We start from the raw sequence: 19,056 nt of genomic DNA, 5'->3' as shown, positions 1-19,056 counted from the left end.
AGAACTCTATTTAAGGAATTGCCTTAGGTTGAAGGCTTGCAGGCATTCTCAGACTTGGCGGTTTAGTTACCATCTAATATAAAGGAAAATGCAGATGTCATCAAGAATAGAGATTAAGTTTGCGAGGCAGATTCGGGACACCTCTTGCCACACCTTGCCCCTCAGGCTGGTTTGCACGTCCGCTTTAATTACCACTCATCCAGTGTTCTCTGGCACTTCCAATTATTCTAGTAATTTCAAATTTCACAACTCACATTCCAAAAAATTAGACGTTGCTGAGACCTTGGATTTGGGTTTGAAATATGACACTGCTCTCTACAAGCCACCTTGTTTTTACCACAACTCTCCCACAGCTGTTTAAGGCTATTAATATTAAATTAATGTTCAAGGAAATTTACAAGTGCTCAGTAGGGGAAAAGGAATGTGAGTTAACCACAGACCTTCCTCTTAGCATGGGCCAGCAAAGATATGCCTGGGCTTCGTTACTGAGTAATGTCAGAGTCCATCTTTCTCAATCTCACATAAGTTAGTTTTCCTCTCTTGAAAAGGTTGCTCGGATTGAATAATTCTATGCTTACAATCCCTGTATGTTTAGTGAACAGAATTTAGGAATGTGTCAGGACCATTGCAAAAGAGGAGAGTGAGAGTTGGACAAATCACAAATTAGAAATTGTACATTATTCCTTTAATACACATTTACCGAGCACATCCTAGGTGCCGGGCATTTTGTCAGAGCTAGATGAAGACCAGTGAGCAAAAACCAACCTGTTTCTTCTCCTCGCAGAGCTTACAGTTCAGGAAATGCTTTCAGTTAGATGTGCTGTTCATCCCAAACTCCAGCTCCTGGTTCTTTATTCTTCTTTCCCATCCACATTTTCATCACTCAATATATTGATGCTTCTATCGCTGAGGTTATAGAATAGTTAGGAATGAGAGGATTTTGCTCTAAGACCTTCTGAAAAGGGAAACCCTTCTCCTCATCCCCCTCACTACCCCCATTCTCCTCCCATGCCTCCTTCTTTTCCTCTTTGCCTTCTTTCTCTTTCTTTTACCATTTTCAGTTTTTAATTTTGAAATAATTTCAGATGTCCAAGAATTGCAGAATTAGTAAAGAGTTTCAATATATCCTAACCCAGATCTCCCAGCTTTTAACATCTTTGTTTGCTTTACCATTCTCTCTCTCTCTCTCCTCTCCCCGACCCCCTGGGCATGGCTATGGATATAAATATAAATATAGGTAAAATATATTTAAATATTCTATTGATGAAATATTTGAAAGTAATTTTCAGGCATAATACCCTTTCCATCTAAATACATTAGTGTACATATTCTGTCTAACCACATTACAATGAATAAAATGAAGAAATTAATATTAATAGTACTAGCATCTAATCTAGAAGCCATATGTTCCAATTCATCCATTTGTACCACTAATGTTCTTACCTGATCCAGGATCACACGTTGCATATTATTATCATGTTCCTTATCTTGCTTTAATCTGAAACAGGTCCTCAGTTTTTCTCTGTCTTTTAAGGATTTGGGGTTTGTTAGTTTGTTTGTTTTTGTTTTTGTTTTTGTTTTTGGAATATAGGCCAGTTATCTTGTCAAATGTTTCTCAGTTTGGGTTTTTCTGATATTTCCTTGTTATTAAATTCAAATAATGCATATGGGGCAGGAATGCCACAGGGATAATGTGTCTTTCTTGGTTCATGCCGATGTGCTATTAGTGGGATGGTAATTTCAACTTTGGCCACTTAGTACAGGTATTATCTGCCAGTTTTCTCCAACTTAAAGTTACCATTTTCCATTTGCAATTAATAAATATGGTGGTGAGAGGTACTCTGAGATTATGTAATCATCCTACTTTTCAACTATACTTTCAACTATACAAATCCATAGATAATTCTTACCTGAAAGTTTATTATGAGGGTGGTTTCCAAATAGTGATTTTCTATTTCTATCATTCCTTTTATCTTTATTAGTTGGAATTATAATGTAAGGAACAGCTTTCGTTTTTCCCCTGCTAAGCTTCTTTTCTGAAGTCTCTCCATCCGTCCATCCCTGTGTCTATCCATCCGTCTCCATATTTATATTTTCATCCATGCATTGTATAATTCTATGTAGTACCAAAAAGTTCCATGATACAGATCTATTTAATTTTTCTCATCTAATTGAATTTGTACAGAAGGCTCATAGTGATGACCTTATTCACAGTATTACTACCCTAAGGATAATAATGAAGTTTCAAAAAATTACTACTTTCTATGAGATTAGATCAGAAAACAGGATAAAAATCCATTTTTTTAAAATCTTTTGGAAGCTTGTCCATGAGGGCAGATTCATGCTTTCCAAAGTGACCTTGCATCATAGGATGAATCCAAATATATCCATGAAACATGTGTTTGGACTACTTCCTTCAGAGTCTTCTTGTCAAAGATAATACCCAACTGGATTGTAGACTGAAATTGTAAGGCTTGTCTGCAGTAAATCTGATGTTTCAATCAGGTTGACTGTCTGACTCAAGTTCCACACTTTATGCTTATTTGAGAAACAAAACCTCTTACATCTTCTCATGATAACCCTCTCATCTGTCCATGGTCTGGTCTGATTTGAACTTCCCAAATTTGGGATTTGAGTGATACTGTTCTATTCTGTTGCCAAGGATATATAGAGAACTCAAAAGATTACAAATGAAATCAACTAGTTAATTTAACTGAAGCACATCGCAACGCATTGCAGAAACGGACATGCTAATCAACTTTCATTCAAAAATGTAAAAGCCTAGGTTTTAAAATTTTTCTTATATATGTCAATTGTGGACAAAATAATATCATCAGAGATGCCATTTTTTAGTGCCTAACATGTGTCCCCAGTGCTTCACATAACACCCTAGGTCCATGTTGATATCCCAATTTGTCAAATCTGCAGCAGGGGGGTTAGAGAGGCTGCATAATTGGACTGAGCTTAAAGCTAACAGGTGGAAAGGCTGGAATTCAAATCCAAATTTGTCTTAATTTAAGAAGTCATGTTTTCCCTCTGTATTACATTGGTCGTATACCAATCACCAGTAATAAATACACAGAGGAAAGACGTGGATAGTCTCTGAAATCACTAAGATGAAAAGCTTATGGGATTCCTTAGTAGGATAATTCAGTCTCTTATGTTTAGAGTACAATAGAGTGCTCAAGTTCAAGATATTTATTTATCTGATTTGGCTTTCCTTGTTTTGTTCTGTTTATCTCTTCCCTTTGAAATATCGGTGTGTTTTAAAATCTGTATCTGCTCAAGACATACATTATTTAAAGACCTTAAAATCTGAGAGATAAGGAAGATAATGGCACTTTATCCCCATGATAATTTATAACTAGATCAAGCTAAAAGTGAGCTCACTAAGTTGAATTTTCTGTATCAAACAGCAGGTGGTGGTGCTGGGTTATTCTATCAAGTTTAAGTACTTCTAGAGAGCGCTGTGTTGTTGAACAACATATAACATATATTTTGGTTTCAGAACCATTCACATCATCTTGTTAAGATTTACTTTATAAAATAATACACATGGTGAGGTCTCAAATTATTTGAAAAATAATTACATAAATATAAATCTTTTAGAAGAAGGACGATGATTATATATATATGTTAAATACATATCATTTAAATCATTTAAACAGCTTAGTACTTCACACGATTATTTAAATGGTTGTATTTAAATATGTATTTTGAATAATAAATATGATTTAGCATTGGGGAATAAATATTTATATCAAATATACTCTAAATTTGTAATTATTATAAAATTAGAAGTACTATATGGTAAACACTAAAAAATCTTTGTCATTTAGCAACATAGGTGGAAAATAGATTTATTTTCACTCCTTTAATTCCTCATTGAGTAATGATTACCTTAAACACTTTCAACTAGCCCTATAGCATATACATTTCTATTACTTTTCAATCCACATTCCTATTCCATTATATTCAATATCTCTGCATAATTTATTTTGAGTCCTGGCTGCATTTCCATTCTGAGTTGGTTAAAGCTTAAAGAGAGTGATATTTTCCAGAATCTTTGATCCAGGACTGGATTTGGTTGAATGGTGGGAAAGGGAGGAGGAAAAAGGAGTGTATTATACTCTTTCACCTTATTGGTGAAAAACTATTTGAATGTTGTGGTTCTGAGGGCCATGATGATGATGATGATGTTATGTTATTTGAACCTGTGTCTTTGAGGTCCCAGACCACACAATGTAAAGGCAACGCTTATAACCTTGGCTGATGATAGAGAATATTAGGCAGCAGATGGTTTCTCTAAAGATTTCTATTACTGTATTGCAGTGCTGACTTTATGGCAGATGGACTGGAGGAATGAAGGGGCAGGTGGCTGGTGTGAACCAGGGGTCCTGTAGAAGCAGCAGAGGTCAAAGCTGAGGCAGGAGTTGACGAGAAGTAAGGTGAGTTAGTAAAAGGTCTAAAAGTACTGCATATCAGAGTCTATAATGTGGAGATGTGGGGACCACTTACATTTTATTTTAGGACCAATCTATATGACTTCAACATTTTTATTGTGGCCACTGTGACACTGAAACTGAAGTTTGGTGGCAAAGTCATTACCAAACAGTTCTGAATGATCAGCTATACCTATGGCATGGCTGACCTGAGTATATATATGATGACATAATATTCATATATTATATACGATTGTATATTTTTATATATCACATATATGATATATAAAAGCAATATGTATTATATAGTATATATGTGTATATTATTTATTCTTCCGTTGCAAATCCTACTGAAACAGAAGTTCTGGAGGGTAAGAACTTGGGAATCACCATTGTAAAAAGATTTTCAGTGTAACTAAAATGCACAGTATACTTCTGACTACTGGTTTGGATATTTTCAAAACTATTGCTAAAAGCAATAGCTTCATAATATAATGAAAAAAAGAAAAGAAAAAAACTAAAAGCAGTACAGGTGTAGTATAAGCATACCAGGCTCAAAATCCATATGTATTTGGAGCCCTCTTGTTGGAATAAAAATAACAATTACAAATACAAGTTTAAATGCAGTGCCTTCAGAGGAAAGCTACTTCTGAGGCATAAACATTGAAGCCAATGTCACTTCTTATCAGCCTGGACATGTTTCTGGGCCTTTCTGATTTGAGAATAATGGCCTCCTGGGGCTGTCACGATCCAATGAGCTAACGGCCCTACCTGGACGGTGAAACACCCGACAGCCGTGGAGAGTATCATCCTCTTCATTCATCTCCGATTGCCTACTTCACACGCAAGAGCGTGACGTGAATAGAGAAAACTGCTCAAGATTTTGAGAAGTTCAGTAGGACAATTACGCACACTTGCATCGCCTGCTTTCTCCAGTTTTTCCAGAGAAATCCAAGACTCTTACACACTTAAACCTTAGCATTTGTTGGATAAATGGTTAAATGGTGAATGAATGAATGGATGAGTGAATGAATGAATAGAAGGAAGGCTTATGGCCCATCTGCTGCTATCACAAATATGGCTGCACAGCACTTTAGACGTGACTTGTTCATTTGTGGATTTTAAGCTGATTAAATGCATTCTGGGCTAAATGTGATTAGATGAGATGGGTGGAGTGTATCCGTGAGGGCCTCCTGGAGGAAGGTCGTTTTTGCAAAGCTTCAGAAGGAGCTTGTTTCAAAAAACAAACAAATGAACAAACAAACAACAAAACACAACAACAAGAGAGGCATCCTAAGGCCATTTTTTTCATTTCTGTTTCAACGTGAGGGTACCAATAGTGCGAATTCACCTTGTGCAACAGGGCGGTTTCAAGTGAAAAGTATTTAGGCTTTTAAAATAAGCAAAACAAATATTTACTAAGTGTCGTCTGTGGGAAAAAAAACACAGGAAAATTGCAAGGTCTCTAAAAGCTATGTCTTTGTAACCACACTAAATCCTCACCACAGCCCATAGACTCAAGTTTTTCTCTAGAAAAGTAGGGCTTCGGGAGCTTCGTGGCTTCCCAGGATCACAAGATCTTAGATATTAAAAAACAGTGGAAATAAGATTCAGACCCTAATCTCTGATTTAACACCCATGGTCTCCTACTATATCATTTTATGTAACAAAATATTATTTTTTTGCATTTTGTGGAAGTATAAGTAGACAAAGAACTTTTCTGTATTTTAATACTTTCCCTGTTGAGAATATGAATGGCTTTTAATTATTTGCATTAATTTTATAACGTTTTCTAATGGGGTCAAAAAAGGCTACCCGTTTCCTGGTAATGGTACCACACTGTGTCTAAATCCCACCCTTCTCACATATAGATCCCAAATTACACATACACACACCCCACACACATACACATGCATACACACCTGTGTAGACATAGGTACACATATCTAATACTTTTTATATTTTGAAAACAGAAAATTGAATTTTAAAAGGAAACTAAACACAACATTTGGATCCTGGTTTACTGAAATACCAGAACATACGTAGGCTAAAGCACATAGAACTAACTACAAAATAGACCGGTTTATAAAGTGAGCTGAAAACTACCAGGAACATTCTGGATATATACGTGAAATTTATGTGAAATTTATGCTTCTCGGTTTTTTCCTATACCCTCTGTGAATTTTAATTAAACATGTATCAGAAGAAATAAAGATTGGGTGGAAGCTATAGTTTAGAAACAATAAATTTATCAAACAGTCATAAGCAGCTTTTTCTGATTTTTTTTTTCTCATTTTATCAGTCTTGCTGTTCTGAAGGACCCTACTTAGACTTGTTCATATAAACAAATACACCTTGTGTTGTGTGTGTGTCTATAAAGAGACTTTTAAGTTTGTCCCCTTTAGTTGATCTCTAAAACCAAGATAAAGCCATCCTGGTCTTACTCTATAAATATTTAAATGTTTTATTTTTCGCAGTCATTTCTGATGATGCCTCTGCTTTATACCAACAATGTGGCAGGATCTGAAGACACGTGATTTGGGACATATGTTTCTGGTTTGTGATTGGGGTGCAAATTAAATGCAAGAGGGCAATCCCAAACAGAGGGTGTGTGGCCAAATTAAACAAGTTTATGCATCCATAAGGAGAGCCCAGATATAGGAATTCTAATTAGGAAAACAATATGATATTCTCTCTGGGCTCCTGGATTTTCACTCAAAATGTTGAACTTCCTTGGAAGGTCTTCATATTCGCTTTTCATTTGAAGTCCCAGATTATTTTTGCGAAAATCAATCCTACGTGATACTTTTAAAGTATATGCCCTCACTTTCTTTTCAAGGTTCAAGGATTGTGGATGTGTGCTATTGGTTTGATTCCCAAATTCTGGCAGATGTCCCAAAAGAAAAAAAAATGCATAAAACTCTAGACCCAAAAGTGCCCATTAGTTACCTCTAAGCGTGCCAAGTTGTCGAACGATATTACAGTTATGATCTTTAAAGCATTTGTAAAAAAGCTGGATAACTTTGTGTAAAAAAGCTGAATTTTATAGCTTCGTCTATGCCAAAGAGATTTCCAACAGAAAGCACCCTGGTAAGCCTAATTATTACTCCACATATGGTACATGGCATCATAAGCTATTTTTGAGGTTTTGGGAAACAGAGAGCCAAGTGACGACCACAACAGGGCGTGCTGAACAATTTTAACTCTGAATCTAACATCCCTAGTTGGCAGAGCATAAGACACAAAATGCTGCTTCAGCGATCCGTCTCTCACATATTTAATTTGAGGGCAAATAATTTAGTTAAAATTTACGGGGTGGGGTGGAGAAGGGAGTGATATACAAGAAGTCAGGATAGTGCACCTAGAGTCAGGGAAGATTGTTCTTCAGAATATCACAGCCGTTATTAGCAAGGGCAGGTTTCATCTCATACTTTAAAATCATGTCAGCGTTTATGACTTTAGCCTTCATTGAGGGAAAAATGCATAATCTGAGTTAGAAGGCAGCTGAAGTTGAACATTAAAAAATTTTAGCTCTCGAATGTGTTAGGCTGTTGCATAAACAAAATAATTTGGGGAGAATGAACTCAGAGAAACATGGAAGCCCTCACCCATTTATCGGAGTTGCCTGTATGCCTTTAACTGATTATGTTTGAAAGGTTCTTCAGAGAAAGAATTAGACATTAAAGAAAGAGGGGTATTTTATACTTACGACTTCAGTGTGTCAGTCCAGTGAGAACTATTTCTAAATCAGTTATGTGGATATCTCAACGTGGCTTCAGATACATTCAGGCATCCTTCTACCTCCATCCCTGAAACATTTTAAAAGTCAATCTTGTCTATTGTTTAGTTGCAGAATCTTTTGCTCAGAGATCATTATGACACTGGAGGGGGCATGCCCATAATGCCTGGGACACTTACAAGGCATTCACACATATTGAATGATAATTATGCTTACATCTCCCACCATCTTTTGTTGGATCTCTAAAGCCTTTGATTCTACAAGTCTGAGAAACTTAGCAGATTCCTGGCACCATTTCCCTCTGGTTTTAGATAAAAGTAAGAATTTCCTTCTCTAGCAAAATTAAGGGATATGGCTTTCCAGTTTTCCGTTCTAAATATTAAAAAAAAAAAAAGGACACTGCTTAAAGTTAAGGATTGTCTTCACTAGGGCAGAGTCATTGGGAGCAAATAATTAATATTCCCAGTAGATCTATATTCACGAGCAAGGCCAAAAGAGAATCATGACATCAGCATTTTGGGTGGCTTTTTATTCTTTTGTGGTTATTTCATACTGTTTTAAAACAAAATCAGATATACTTTACTTACTTTATTTAAATATACCAGTTAACAAACGAGGAAAACCAAATCCAGGTTTTAATCCCGCCTTATTTGTATTTGTCAGATGAATGATTTATAAACCTCTGTGGCATAAAACTTCTAAGCATTATAAGATTGGAACAGCTTCATTTTTTCTTTTGAGAATGAACTAGAATTACTGTTCTTTAAATCTGGCCTCTCTTGTTGCTATTGCTGTTTCCTCCAAAAGGTGGCGCTTGTGTAACCTTTTTCTTCCTCAGGGTGCAGAGCGCCTGGGGAGCCAGAGGGACCAGAGTGCATTTTCAGAATTGTTTTCCTTTGACAAACTCCAAGTAGCCACTTCAAAAATCTGCATTTTTGTAACTGCAGGTCCTTTATGTGCAAAGAACCCTTCACATAAGAATTAGTCTGATTTTGTGAAAGAAAAACATGCTTCCTGTCTTGGTTTGGTTTAAACCTTAGAGTTCTTTAACCCAAGTTTATTTTATAACGTCCTTCTTTCCTTCTGATCTTTGACTAAAGTTCTAATTTTTTTTGATAACCTTGATCCATTGGAAGTTGTCTTCCTTCATTAGAATGCAGAAGCAACACACAAGTATGTCTGGACTATATCTAAACAAACCTTTCTGACAGCATAAATCAAGAAGGATCAATCATTCAGACAGGAGAAATCTTTTGAACTGTGGACGGACAAGGCAAGTGAGAGGCACAGAGGGAAAAGGAAAACATGTCGGAGAGATCCTGATGATGAGACAGGAATTCACAGATGAGACTTGAAATCAAGCATGCAAGTGCTTCCCAGCAGTTCATGTAAATTTGCTTCCAGTCCCCGCAGCTGAAATGGAATTTAAACACAATCTAATGAAGTCCAACACTTCATTTTACAGATGAGAAAACCGAGTCCCAGAAAGGCAAAGGAGTGTGTTCCATGGAGCAAACCGAATTCTGTTTCTATTTCTGGTGACAGGATGCAATGCCATATTGAAGAGATGTGTTAAGTTGCAAGTCATAGAAAATCAAAATCTTAAGATAGTTTTGAAAATTGGAGTCCTTATAACAACTGTTCTTTGTGTCAGACACATATTATTTTGAGCCACTATGCTGTCTTAGAAGCTTTCCTCCGCTCCATGCAGGGATATGATCATTCGTTGGCCCCGTAAGTTACAGATCTGTGCCATCCCATACAGCAGCCATCAGCCACATATGACTATTTAATTGAATTTTAAGTTAATTAAAATTAAGTGAAAATAAAAATTTAGTTCCTCCGTTACTCTAGCCACATTTCAAGTACTCGACAGCTACATGTGGCAAGAGGCTGCTATATTGGAGGGGCACACATAGAAGTTTCCATCGTTGCTGAAAGTTCTCTTAGGCGGTACTGTTATGGATCACCATTCAGAGCATGAAGAGAGTAGAACAGCAAGTCAGGCACATAGTGTGATGGGCTAATCCAGGGTGTAGCATCTAAAAGTGTGTATCTTATGGGGCGCCTGGGTGGCTCAGTTGGTTAAGCATCTGACTTCAGCCTAGGTCATGATCTCGCCATTCCTCTGACAGCCCCTCCTGAGTTCAAGCCCCTCCTCTGACAGCTCAGACCCTGAAGCCTGTTTCAGATTCTGTGTCTCCCCCTCTTTCTCTGTCCCTTCCCTGCTCACGCTCTGTGTCTCTCTCTCAGAAGTACATAAACATTAGCAAACATAAAATAAAAGTATGTGTTTCATAATCTATGGGTCCCTAAACAACTTCTCAGCCAGCTATGGAAAACCAGCAGGTCTATGTTTTTTTTGACTTCTCCAGCCCTCTTTCTCCTCCTACTTATGCCTTCTCTAATATTCTCCTTTTTTTGAGTGTTTTATAATCTTGTGGGTACCTTATTAATTCCTTCTTGTGTGCATGATTCGATTCCATTCCACAACGTCCAGTGGATACGTACCGTGTGACAGACGTTGCACTTACATAACAAAAAGGAAACATCAGATGCTCAGTCATCACTGAGTGGGTCGGGAGGAAAATGCGTGTCCAGAGCCCAATCCGCACAGGGACTGAACTTCTCAGACCATTCGAATTGGCAAAAACGAGAATTATGAGCAAAACTATGTAGACCAATAGATGGAAGCTTATTTCGAGGGGTTTAGTGACTTGCCCAAAATAATACTGATGGTAAAAAAACCAAAAAAAACAAAGTGTCCTCGGACTGGAATCCATGTCTTTTTACATGGGGTCCAGTGTTTTTCTCTAATCCATTAACGTCCCAGCGTAGAGACTGATTTATGCCAAATTCATAGTTTCTTTTGATATCTGCCAATGAATCATCAAATAAGTTGTGTCTTGCATATATTGACATTCTTTCTTTTTAAGCCCAATTTTCTCAATCTCTTTGAACAAAGGCAGACTTATATTTGCATGGGCTTTTCTTTGGAGCCCTTAGCTAAGTCCTTCTAAAAGGTCCTTGTGTTGAATTGATCTGTGCTTGATGTTCTACCAATACTTTGAACTCTTAAGTGTTGACAGAGTTTAAATGTGAATTAAACAAGTGCTCTTTCTATTAATAGAAAGGATATATATATTTTTTATCAGCTGGCAGATGAATAAAATCACCTCGTTTGCAGGCAGTCAAGACGACGTGGGTAGTGTGCAGCTCTTCAGGTTTGGTACTTCCCACGATTGTCTGTATAACAGTGTGATTCATTCAGGGACACCTAAATCCAGATGCTATTCGAACTCTAGGTCTTGTATAGATTTTCTCATTCAGTGGCACTCGTGTGGAGATTTGACCACACCACCCCATCAGTCAAGTGGCTTTAACTGGGCCAATTCTTGTCTCTGTACCACATTCTTTGGAAGTGCTTCACCCATACCACGTGCTACTCAGTACGAAGGCTGGTATGCTAGATACTTTCCCCACACATACAAGTTATCGGTCAAATATTAATTTTTATGTTTTGGTGAAGTCTCCAATATCCTGTGTCGTTCGAACTTATTTTAATCGCAAATTGTATCATAGTGGGATGGTAGTGCGTGTATTTATAAAATGAACCTAGTTAGAGATTGTCCTTATCTTCATCCGTAGAAACTTTCGATAACCTATGGTGTTTTCTGATCCTATCCATCAAATTTGCCATACAAGATTTCCCTGACTGAAATTTTCCTAATCTTTCATAGAGCATGACCTGATGATTCCATTATCTTTTTTCACTTTGTCATACTCTCCTGCCAAAACAAATAAAACAAAACAAACTAGCAAAAGTTCTCTCTAGGATGATTTTTCCACTTTTAAGTGCCTCACACCCCTTTCTGTCCAATCCATCAATCCAAAGAGTCTTTTCTGTCTTTCTTTCCTTCTTTCTTTCTTTCTTTCTTTCTTTCTTTCTTTCTTTCTTTCTTTTTTAATGTTTATTTATTTATTTTGAGAGAGAGAAGGAGAGAGAGTGTGTGTGTGCATGAGCAGGACAGGTGCAGAGGGAGAGAATCCCAAGCAGGCTCCACACTGTCAGTGAAGAGCTTGTCACAGGGTTTGATCTCACAACTGTGAGATCATGACCTGAGGCGAAATCAAGAATGCAATGCTTAACCAACTGAGCCACCCAGGCATGCCAAGAGTCTTTTCTTTCTTACCTACAATTGATTTGTTTCCCTCTTTCAAGGCTTTCCTCTAGTATCTCAGAATTCAAAGATTCTCATAACCAACAATACTGTTCATGTGTTTTAAATACACTCTTCTTTGCATAAGAAAGTACATTTATACATTGAATCATATATACTGGTCAGTGTCAAGAAATAACGTTTTCATAACACAATACTCCCTAGCTTTGTGACTTTGGGCAAGTAACTAACATTCTGGTCTCTAACGTTCTCGTCTGAAAAATTACATAAAAGTATATAATAAAAAGAATTTAATACAAATTATAATAAAATATAACAAAAAACACAACAAAAAGAATTATCTTTTTAAAATTGAATTCTTTTTAAAGAATTTTTCTTTTTAAAAAGAAATAAAAATATTGCTGGTATTCTGTTTCTCTCAGTCATTTGTCTTTGAAAAGGATCTGTTAAGGAAAACAGTACCTCGCAATTTTATTCCCTAATAGCTGTGTGACAGAGAATAACTCAATATATTCTTTTCTAGAATTTGTTATCACTAATGAAAGTAATTTGAAAAAAATTTTTTGGTCGAAGATAAAATTTGTCATTTTCTTGAGGATTTTTATGACTCTCTGCTAGTAAGAATGGAGCTGGATATTTTGCAAGATAAATAAATCCTGAAACGAACTACAAAAATAAGAAAAAAAACCTTTTTTAAAAAAATTTTTTATTTAGAAAAAAAACTTTCATATGTTCAGCTTAAAAGTAGTTTTGTGTCATTAAAATGTATCCCAGTTAATATTACACAGCATTAGAAAACTCCCCCATATTCTTGAATAATCCACATCTGGAAATTGGCTGCACACTGAAAATGACATTTGTACTGATTTCGGCTGGAATCGTTTGTATTTGTTCTGTGGCTTGGGAATCTCTCCATCCAGGGAAGGAGCACAGAGCTGACTTTCTCCTGGTCATTTCTGCAATACACACACCTCTCTCTCATAGCCACAGCACATTTTCACCAAATGACTTGGTTTTTGTTTTTTTGTTTTTTTGTTTTTGTATCTTGATCACATTGAGATACGTGGCACTTACTATTTCAAGACATTTTGTATACAACAGGCAAATTCTAAATCAGAGTGATTACTTGAAAAATATTTTAGAAACCAAAATAGACCATCACTTTCTAGACTTTTCTTTTAAATATTTTTTTTAATGTTTATTTATTTTTGAGAGACAGAGTGTGAGCAGGGGAGGGGCAGAGTGAGAGAGAGAGGGAGACACAGAATCTGAAACAGGTTCCAGGCTCTGAGCTGTCAGCGCAGAGCCCACGTGGGGCTCAAACTCACAAACTGGGAGATCATGACCTGAGCCAAAGTCGGATGCTCAACCGACTGAACCCTCCAGGTGCCCCTACACTTTTCTTTTAAAAAAGTTACTTACGTGGTCTATCTACTAACTACACACTAACTTAATCTTCCTGTGGCCCCAGCTCAAATCTCAGGTATTCCAATGAAACCTTGCTCTTGTTTGGGTTCCTGTTACGAATACTTAAAGCACATGTCGTTCATTGCCATAAGTGCCCCTCAGTATGACTCTATTGTCCACAGAGAAAATGGTAGATCCTGAAGTACATGAACTATTTATGTGTCCTTGACATGAGCAAAGCACCAGCCAGACTGTAATACTTCTCCCCAATATATACATTTAATAAAATTATATCACACAAAAATTACTTAGGACAAATTAGTCTTGAGCAACCCAAACCGGTAAGTGGAGAAAAAGAACAATTAACATAAACAATTTGCTTTTATCAATTTGACCATATAACTTTGTATTCAGTTGGCATGTAATCACTACTTACTGATTTGCCGTGAAAGACCTTTGCTCCTTTCTGATTCTATGTTTGCCAACATGCAGTTTATATTTATCATGCATTTTGTGATATTACTAGTCATACAAAAGGACTGTATGAGAATTGAACTCATTTGAAAATGACAAATAGTTTATACTAGATCATCATGTGAAAGTAAATGGCTTCCATTATTTTATAAAATGACTTTAACGTTTTGCATCTATGGATTATGGTCTGATAATTATAAATCTGAGCCTGAGAGAGTTAGCAAACTGCTTTTCTGATATTATTTAAATAGCAAAGATTTTTATGCTATCCTGTCTCAAATTTAAGAATGTGGAGTCACTGTATTCTGAGGTTTCTTCTCAACAGAACTCACTGGAAATTCAAGGGATACTGGAAACTATAATTTTGCTGTAGCTTGAATTTGCCCAGATTAAAGGCAGGACAAACTTCAGAACAAACTTTCCTCTGGCTAAATTTCAGTACGACTCTAGGCCAAATACTTTTTTTCCCTCTGTAAAATAATTTTTTTTTTAAAGTTTTTTTTAAATAAAAAAGTTGTTGTTTTCATTGAAAATGATTTTCATTCATCTTCTCATAATTATGACAAATTTCTCTAATCTGACATTTTTAGACATTTTGAACTCTAAGCCTTTTCATGAAAATTTTGTTTCATTTTTATTTTTTTTATTTTTCAAAACCCTCTAAATCACCTAGAATTAGGACTGAGGATTAAAGAATTTCCCACCACAGCCATCAATAGATCTGTTTAACGTCAACAAACAAGCAATGGATGAATGGATAAAATGATGTTGACAAATTCTTTTATTTACAGGCAATAAAAAATAGAGACATTGTCTTTTATTTCGATGAATATTTATATCCTTAACATAAAGTGAAGTCATGGAAACATGCCCATCTGTTTATTTTTTAAAATCTGTGGTGTCAACAGTTTGGAAGTTTCCAGTAAAAAAAAAAAAGGAATGAAGGCATTCTTGTGGGATGTAGTCAAATCAAGGAATTCTATCCAAATGTTGGAAACAGACAAAAATTTTGGCATATTTGCCAGAAAAGTTTGTATCAAGCTTTTCATTTTTATAATTTAAAAACACCCTTTTAACTGATCTATACATATCGATATGTGTGTGTGTATATATATATATATATATATATACAATTTTATATATATATATATATATATATATATATATATATATAATTGGAAGCAAAGTACTAAGGAGATTCCATGTTGTTTAATAGTTGTGAAAGCCTAGATGACATGAAACACAATTTAGAAGCTGACAGTATAGATTAGCCACCAGCATGAGAGGAAGGTATTGAAATGGGGAAGAATCTCCCTTATCGGAGTATCACTTACTGGGACTTGGCTAGGAACGTAACACTAGAGAATAGCAAAAAAGCACGTTTGGTTGTTCTTTCTTTGTTCCTTTTTGCCTGTGTTCCATCCTGCTCTACCCCATCTGGGTCTTAGAAGGTTAATTTTTGAAAACTGCCTCTCTGTGTCTCCCTTGCCAGCCAGCCTCTGCTTAGAAGCAGCCAGTGGACTGAGAAATGAAGGCAAAAGGAGAGTTAGTGGCCGCTTCTCCCTTCTCCCTCCCTCTATAGGCACTAGTCCTAGGTAGTAAGCACGTTCCTCTTCCCCACCAGGAAACCCCTCCTTTGCAATTCTAATTCTCAGTGAACTCTGATAACACCATTTCTTCCTCTTGTCTCTTTAGTCCTATGGGTGGAAACAACTTTGCACTGTTGCTAGTCTCTGGGTGCCCCAGTACCCCTGTTTGTTCCTTTTACATGTCCCCACATGTGATCAGGACCACAATCCATAAAAATAACTTTAGCGTTTATTTTTTAAATTTTATTTAAATCCAAGTTAGTTAACATAGAGTGTAATAATGGTTTCAAGAGCAGAATTTAGTGATTCATCACTTACATAGAACACCCAGGGCTCATCCCAACAAGTGCCCTACTTAATACCCATCACCCATTTAACCCATCCCCCACCCACCTCCTTCCAGCAACCCTCAGTTTATTCTATGTGTTTAAGAGTCTCTTATGGTTTGCCTCCCTCCCTGTTTTTATCTTGTTTTTCTTTCCCTTCCGTTAAGTTCATCTGTTTTGTTTCTTAAGTTCCACATATGAGTGAAATTATATATTTATCTTTGACTGAGTTATTTTGCTTAGCATAACACAGTCTAGTTTAATCCATGTTGTTGCAAATCGCAAGATTTCATTCTTTTTGATTGCCAAGTAACATTCCATTGTGTATATATATCACATCTTCTTTATTCATTCGGCAGTTATTAACATTTGGGCTCTTTCCATAATTTGGCTATTATTGATAGTACTTCTTTTTTTTAAATTTTTTTTAACTTTATTTTTGAGAGAGAGACAGAGTGTGAGTGGGGGAGGAGCAGAGAGAGAGGGAGACACAGAATCTGAAGCAGGCTCCAGGCTGTGAGCTGTCAGCACACAGCCCGATGGGGGGCTCGAACTCACGAACCGCGAGATCATGACCTGAGCTGAAGTTGGATGCTTACCGACTGAGCCACCCAGGCACCCCGATAGTACTTCTATAAACATTGGGGTGCATGTGCCCCTTCAAATCAGCATTTTTAAATCTTTTGGATAAATACCTAGTAGTGCAATTGCTGTGTTATAGGGTAGTTCTATTTTTAACTTTTTGAGGAATTTCCATACTTTTTCCAGAGTGGCTGAACAGTTTGCATTCCCACCAGCAGTGCAAAAGGGTTCCTCTTTCTCCACATCCTCACCAACATCTGTTGTTCTCTGAGTTGTTAATGTTAGCCATTCTGACAGATGTGAGGTAGTTTCTCATTGTGGTTTTAATTTGTATTTCCTCTATGATCAGTGATGTTGAGCATCTCTTCATGTCTGTTAGACATCTGGATACCTTCTTTGGGAAAGTGTCTGTTCATGGGTGCCTGGCTGGCTCAGTCAGTTGAGCGTCCGAGTTCAGCTCAGGTCATGATCTCACAGCTCCTGAGTTCAAGCCCTGTGTCAGGCTCTGTGCTGACAGCTCGAAGCCTGGAGCCTGCTTCGGATTCTGTGTCTCCCTCTCTCTCTGCCCCTAACCCACTTGCATTCTGTCTCTGTCTCTCTCAAAAATAAATAAACATTGAAAAAAAAAGTGTCTGTTCATATCTTTTGCCCATTTCTTCACTAGATTATTTGTTTCTTGGAATTTAAAAGTAGATATGGTCACAATATGAGAAGCAAAGTTGTGCTTTGTTTATTGTCTCATGGACTGTGGGAATATGATGAATTATTAAGTCACTTAGATAAGTATTCATTATGAATATTAAAAACTAATTCATTTTCATTACTGGATAAATAATACATAACATAGAAAAGTTAAATAGAAAAGGAAGTAATAATTAACCTTACTGATTGATTACAGTGTGTTAGCTGCATCCCCATGAGGTAGGCACTGTTATCGTCCCATTTTAAAATACAGGACTCAAACTATTGCCGGGTGAAATGACTCATATAAGGCTATGCAACAATGGAATGGCTGAAGGAGAAGTTGAACTGAGGCAGATTGACTCTCAAGCTTTCACTCTGAATCACTAAACACTAGTACCTCTTGGAATGGAATGAAGAAATGAGAGGAAATGGCATTTATTATCTACTATGTTCCAGGGAGTGCACGAGATGCTTCCATATGTACTACCTCAGAACCGCCCTTTCAGAAATAGGTGACACAGTCAATCATTCTGTTACGGGAAAGTCTGTCTTTCCTGAGTTTCTGTGACACCACACCCTACTCTGGTTTTCCTCCTCTTTTCTGGCTATTCTTTCATTTTCCTTTGCTTGCTCTTTCTTCTCTAGTCAACCTTTAAATGTACAAGCATTTTGAGTTTCCTTCTTGCTTTTGTTCTTCCTGGTTGAGTGCATCTAATGAAGCGGCTTTAAAATGCCAGTGATATGCAGATGACTTTGGAGTGCGTGGGTGGCTCAGTCTGTTCAGCATCAGGCTCTTGATTTCCGCTGAGGTCATGATACCGCGGTTTGTGAGATCAAGCCCTAGGTCAGGCTCCACACTGCCCCTTCTCTGCCCCTCCCCCACTCATGCCTCTGTGTGTGTGTGCACACGCGCGTGCACATACTCTCTCTCTCTCTCTCTTTAAAAATACATAAACTTTAAAAAAATAAAATGCCAGTGATACGCAGATGACTTTGATGTTTCTATTTCTAATTCGTATCCTCTCCTAAACGTTAACCTGTATGTCCAACCGCCTCCTGGGCATCTCCCTTTGGGTGTCCAGTAAGCATCACAGACTTAAGACAGCCAAGTGACAATGCTTGATTCATTTCTCCAGCCTGCTTCTCTCTTTGTCATCTCCATTTCCTTAAATAGCACAATTATCTATTCCAACTAATCAAGTTAAACATTGAGGAATTATCCTGGAATATTCATGCTTTCCTTCCCCTAATATCAATGCCTTCAGTCAGCTCTCTATGCCGAGATCCAAGTCTCTCCCTGCCCACAACCATCATCTTTGGATCCATTCACTGTGATAGTTTCTTCACTGATCATGCTGTTGCCAATCTTTCTCTCCTTCAAGGCTGTCTACTCATGGCTGCCAAAATGATGATTTTAGGCATGTCATGCCACTTTAGTGCTTAAAACTCTTTATTGGTTTCCAAACAAAATGCATTCTGACTTCTTGCATAGGATCAAAACCTTACTTAAGCTGGTTTCTGTTGAATGAATGGATCCTATTAGCTACTCTACCCCCTTGAAAAGATGGTACATTAATTTATTTATTCCTGCAAATTATATGCACACCCATTTTTTTCTCTCAAGGAATATAA

At 36.9% G+C, this 19,056-nt stretch overlaps 1 long non-coding RNA gene across 5 annotated transcripts in view; it reads left to right on the top strand.

The window, feature by feature from the left end:
- The window catches only part of LOC144616880 (uncharacterized), a 424,927-nt gene that overhangs the window by 376,221 nt on the left and 29,650 nt on the right, over positions 1-19,056 (top strand). For 3 of the 5 annotated variants that reach the window (XR_013556686.2, XR_013556685.2, XR_014137973.1), the window contains exon 5: positions 4,333-4,448. This is a non-coding gene — a long non-coding RNA (uncharacterized LOC144616880). Of the gene's footprint in view, positions 1-4,332; positions 4,449-6,919; positions 8,484-19,056 lie in introns of those variants that run through there. The other 2 variants (XR_013556688.2, XR_014137974.1) reach the window with 2 other exon arrangements.

This window comes from Panthera onca, chromosome B4 (genome assembly GCF_046562875.1).
Source record: "Panthera onca isolate mPanOnc1 chromosome B4, mPanOnc1 haplotype 2, whole genome shotgun sequence".
NCBI lineage: Eukaryota > Metazoa > Chordata > Mammalia > Carnivora > Felidae > Panthera > Panthera onca.
This window is presented reverse-complemented; position numbering and strand designations above follow the sequence as displayed.